Consider the following 6,000-nt stretch of genomic DNA (forward strand, 5'->3'; position numbering starts at 1 on the left):
TTTTCTTCTGTTTGGACACTTGATGTGCTTTTTTCTGACATCGGTTGAAATCTCAATGACTTCACAAGCTTCCCTCCCTCCCCTACACATCAACCTGGGTGCCAATTGATTCCAAATCCTTGGAGAAATTCTGTCTTCTTTCTGTCCCTTCTTTTAGATTTTTCCCTTACCTTCTCTCTAATGTTTGTGTTTACTTTTTGAATTTTAATCAATATCAAATAAAAACAAATCTAGACTTAAGTAAGGAGATACTTTATTGCAAGAGGGGGAAAGAGACCTTTGCAGCAGAGGAACGGACACTATTGCAACAGGGAGGGTGCTTGGGCCACGAGATGGGCAAGCATCTGAAAGGTTGGTCAGATAAGCCTTGTCCTTTAGAGGGAGGAATAAACAAGAAATAACAAGAACCAGATGTGAGGAAATAGGATGAGTGAGTGGCTGTGAAAAGTCACAAGACAAGAGAATGTTTTACACCAAGATCAATATACTTTCTAATATTTCACTTAAATTTGTCTGGGTTTGGCTCTATTTTCAGTCATTTTGCAGGGTCCTTGATAGGTCCTTCAGTTCTAAATATTGTTTCTGTAATAACTTTCTCTCATTTCTTTTCCCCAATCTTTTCTCACTGAAATTCTTTTCATTGGATGTTATTCTTTCTGGATTAATCCCCTCTATCACTCAACAGAAAAGATTATATCTTATGTCTCATTTCCTTATTGTTTGATTTCAGGGAGATTTCTTTCTTAAATAAAACTTTATTGTTACCTTATTGATGAATTTATAATTTGGGTGATTGTATATTTTTTTATTTCTGAGAAATGATATACCTTTTTCATGTTATTTATATTTATAATTGTCTTCTCTTATCTGTCTGGAGATACTAATTAGTACTTTTTAGAATTATATATTGATTTTGTTCTTGCCTGTTCTCTGAATTAGCTCCGTTTTTCCTCTGGAGCAATTTTTTCCCTACTATCTTATCTCTCTGTCTCTCTTTCATATTGTAAGTTTTCCTTAAAAGTTGGTAACTTTTTCCTCTGGAGTAAATTTTTTCGTATTGGCTTATTTCTCTCTTTCTCCGTCTTTTGTATTGTAAGTTTGTCGTAAAAGTTTGGTAACTTTCGATGGTCTGTTTCGATGGAATGTAAGCGAAATAAAAGGTAATTGTGAGCTGCAGGAAAAAAAAAAAACAAAAACCACACAGGAAAAGAAACATTATTAAATGATACAATAAAAGACGGGTATTAGTCCATTGTAGGTGAATTAGATTTTTCCATTGGTGGCGTTATTTCAGAAAGCTGAATGGGGATCTGATAATCATGCTGTGGGATTTTGCATGTGCCAAGATGTCTCTGAGGCATTTCATTTTTTTCAGGAAGGAGCATTTTGATACCTTGCTCAGGTCAAGACGCTTAGCTAGTGAGTTTTGACCCTCAGATGTCAACTTTTACATATACTAAATTTCAGTTTATCTCCCAGTTTTCAGTCTCAGTTCTCACCTCTGCCTTCCTAAGTACTTGACATTTCTGAGTGGTGAGAGCCTCTTGGGATTCTGCAGAGAAAGTGGTTTCCCCTCACCTGTGTGCCCTCTGTGAATGCTTCAGGTTACACTTTTTCTGTCCTCCTTCCTCAGTTACATACCTGTGTGCAGTCCTCTTGTTCTAGATATTTTCTTGGAATGTATTCTCTATCCTTTCCTCCCATAGCCCTATTCTGTGGATGGGTATTTATACCATTTTTGTTCCTATGGCTTCATTTACTGGGGTCTTGGTAAAGGAAGGAGATAATAATAGTCAATCTGTTACTTCTAAACGTGAAATTTTGGGGTTTTCAAAGTTTTGTCCTTGCATCACTAATTTACCCAGTCTAGTTGAAGACTTGATCGTCACAAAAAATTTGATCTCTAAATATATCCATTCAGGAATTCACGGCAAAAACTTGCAAATGAAAGTTGTGAAGGAGTTAAAAATATACCACCCCGAAATATGCTAACTCTGGCAGCCTGACTATTTTGAATTAAAAGCACTTAAAAAAAAAAAAAAAAAAAACCCAGCAGTTGCAAGGTCATTCTGACCTTTATTCTGTTTCTTAAAAGCAGCAAATGAAGTTCCCATGTGAAAGATGCCTTCTTTAAAGCAAAGGAGAATAGCATTTTATAATCAAGGATGGAAAGTTGAAGCTGAGAGAAATCTGCCCAGACAAATCTTATGAGACTAACCCTTATCTTCCTGGTCACTTCGTTACCCAGTTAACTATTCCAGCATAAGGCCTCTGCCTTATCACGTGTCACAATTTAATATTCTTTTTCCATTTCAGTGTGTATGTGATTGACTTTAGCTGCTCCTGTGGATCTTCGTTTCCTCATGAGTGCACCAGTCAAGTAAAACTTAGACAAATAAATGTATATGCTTTTCTCCTGTTTATCTATCTTATGTCAGTTTTATTCTTGGGCCCAGCAGGAACCCTAAGAGGTTGAAGGTAGAGTTTTACATCCCCTACAGGGGTTATCATGGATTTTACTTAGAATATATAAAAATTTATAATTTTTATTTAACATTGACATCATTTGACATTCCCTGTGGACGTTCCCTAAACTCACAACAACATTCTGGAATCTGACATTTTCCTTTTTACATCCTCATTACAATGTTTGTGTCTTGTAAGAGGCAATGTACTAGGAATGAGATGTCTTCGGCTAAAGAAAGTGTTTTTACTGCACTCTTGTTAAGTTAGGTGATTTGGACATATTGTTAAACATCTATTAGCTTAAATTTACTGGAGAGATTAGATTTTTAAAAATCATTTTTAAATTCTCTTCATCACTGGAATTTCACATTTCTCTAACTCTAAATAAGATGGAATATTTAGCCCGCATTCTAGAGGCCAGTCAAATGTCAAGAATTGTGACAATGTCTGGCACAAAATGGGTGTTCAATAAATTTGGCTTAACAATAACAACTAGAATTGGAATCTAAATTCATTCCTTCAACCAATCAATGAACGAGTGCTTACAGAGTGCTTTTTTTGGGCCAGGCATAATTCTAAGTTGGGAAAGAAGTGATGAATAGAGAAAGCATGAGGGTTTGCCTTCATGCAGCATACATTCTAGTTGAAAAAGACAGGTAATAAAATAGTACAAAAATATGTATTCAAAATAAGTACGGTAAGGGCTATACAAGAACTAAACAAAGTAAACAACGCTTAGAAGATGGTTTTGCAATTTAAGATCAGATGCTCAAAAAGGCATCTCCGGGGATGTGCTATCTAAGCAAAGACCTAAAGGACAAGAAGGAGCCTGCTAAGAGCAGAGCTAAGAGAGAGTGCTCCGGGTAGAGGAAAGGTGCAAAGGTGCACCTCGTGCAAAGGTGTTGAGGCACAAAAATTGGGATTGCTGAGAAGCTGCCATTTGCCATCTAGAGATGAGGGAGAGGTTGAAAAGGTAGGCAGGAGACAGAGTATGAAAATTTTCTAAACCAAAGTGAGGAATTTGAATTTTATTCTCTTTAATGTGGCTTGTTAGGAGACTTTTAAGGTACATAGTTACATGAACTTATTTGTATTAAAAAGTTATAACCCTCTTAGCTATATCAAGAATGAGCCCAACCACTCTATTTACATTATGAGCTACTCTCATCTGATATTTTTCATCTCTCATTTGCTTAACTTTTCTCCTTAGTATTTGTCACCATCTCAAATGCTGTATATATTTACTTATTATTTATTGTCTGCTGTTCCAACTAGAGTGGAAGTTCTATAATGATTAGGATTTTTGTTGTTTTCACATTCCCAGCAGATGGAAAAGTCTCTAGCACATAGTGTGCTCATAGTAAATATTTATTATTGAATTAATCAATGGATTTTTAGGGGAGGATCAGGCTGAACTAGAGCAAGAAGATCAGATACAAAGCTATAGTAAGAATATATATGAGATATATAGTGTTTTAGACAAGAATAGTAGGAATGAAAATAAAGACAAGTGGACAAATTCAAACTTTATTTTGGGGGTATAATTGAGAACATTTATTGATTGGTTGAATGAAAAAAAAGTGGGAAATATGAGGAATCAAGAATGGCTCGTAGGTTTTTATCTAGCAACTGAATAAGATTATGGAATAATTTTCTGAAATGGGACAGTTAGGAGAGAAATATATTTTGGGGAAGATGTTAGTAAGAATCAAGACTCTCATTTGATAGCCAAGTGGGAATGTCAAGTACACAACTGGTTATATAATCTAGCACTCATATGAGAAGCCGTTGGGAGATAGAAATTTGGTAGTCATTAGCATAAAGACGGGCTAGATAAAGCTACTGATGTTAATGAGATTGCTGAGAAAAGCACAAGGCTCAGGACCAAGAAAGGCGTGATTCTAACATTTAATTGTGAGACCCTCAAAGGAAATGGAGAAGGGCACTTGGGTATCATGAGCCTAGGGAGAGCTCTAGGGAAGAAAAGCAAAAATGGAAGTCAAGAAAGTCATGAATGGCCCTGTTGAATGAAGCTGAGCAGAGATAAGATGACTCAGAAGTGTACATTGGTTCTTGATAAGAGCAAGTGAATTGTACTGCTTGGAATGAAACAAATTAGAAATGGCCGAAAGTTGTATTAACCTGTTTTCACAGTGCTGATAAAGACATACCTGAGACTAGGCAATTTACAAAAGAAAGAGGTTTAATGGACTTACAGTTCCACGTGGCTGGGGAGGCTTTGTAATCATGGTGGAAGGCAAGGAGGAGCAAGTCACATCTTACATGGATGGCAGCAGGCAAAGAGAGTGCTTATGCAAGGAAACTCCCATTTTTAAAACTATCAGATCTTGAGACTCATTCATTATCATGAGAACAGTGCAAAAAAGACCCACCCCATAATTCAACCACCTTGTACTGGGTTCCTCCCATGACAAGTGGGAATTGTAGGAATTACAATTCAAGATGAGATTTGGATGGGGACACAGCCAAACCACATCAAAAGTGAATCAGAAGTAAGGAAGAAAACAACTTTCATTGTGAATAGGAGGAAAAAAGACAGCAATAGAAAAAGGGGGTGTATTATTTAGGAAATAGGGGGCCAACTATGGGAATAAACTCTTCAACTGACAGTGGATAATTGGGAGGTGCTCTGTGGGCATGATATAATATCATATTAAAAATATATATTTTTAAATATTTCATATATAATATTTTATATCATATAATATTGTATATTTCATATCATATTTTTATGCTATATATTAAATTATATATTTACATATTTTTATATATTATACATCATATTTTATATTATATATCATATGTTTATGATAAATATATGTTTAAACATATGATATATATCATGTTTAAAAATACTATCATATTTTATGATTTATATATAAATCACACGATTTATATATATATAAAATACTATCATATTTTGTGATTTAAAATACTATCATATTTTATGATTTAAAATATCATCTGAAGAGATATTTTTATATGCCTCAGTAATCAAGGCTATTTAATTTTATAATTTATCAAGATATCTTCAACTCTAATGACTGCAATATCAGATGGGTGGCATCTTAATTATTGGAATCTCTGACCCTGTGGTTACTGTCATGAGGGAGCTTTGTCTAGAATCTTGGCTCTTCTTGGTACTTGACACATGACTCTGAGCTTATATTTGTTCATCTACTGATTGGGAATAATACTAATGCCCACCACACAGGGATTTTTGTGACATTAAATGAAATAATGTCTCTATGAATTGACTTGAATTATTTATGTCTGTACAAAAGATAAAATGAGTATTTACTGAAATATGTATGACTGTACCCAATTGGTCATAGTGCAGCTTTTATTTTCTGCTCTAAAACAGTGCTAGATAAAACATGCCTTGAGGGAAGAAAACTACATTTTACCCCCGTTTGTATCCTCAGTACTCAGTAGTGTGCTTAGCTCAGAACTGGTGCTCATATATGTCTGCTGAATTAAAAAAATGAAACACCAGGCAATTACCTGCAAATT

Source organism: Papio anubis, chromosome 2 (genome assembly GCF_008728515.1).
Source record: "Papio anubis isolate 15944 chromosome 2, Panubis1.0, whole genome shotgun sequence".
Taxonomy (NCBI): domain Eukaryota; kingdom Metazoa; phylum Chordata; class Mammalia; order Primates; family Cercopithecidae; genus Papio; species Papio anubis.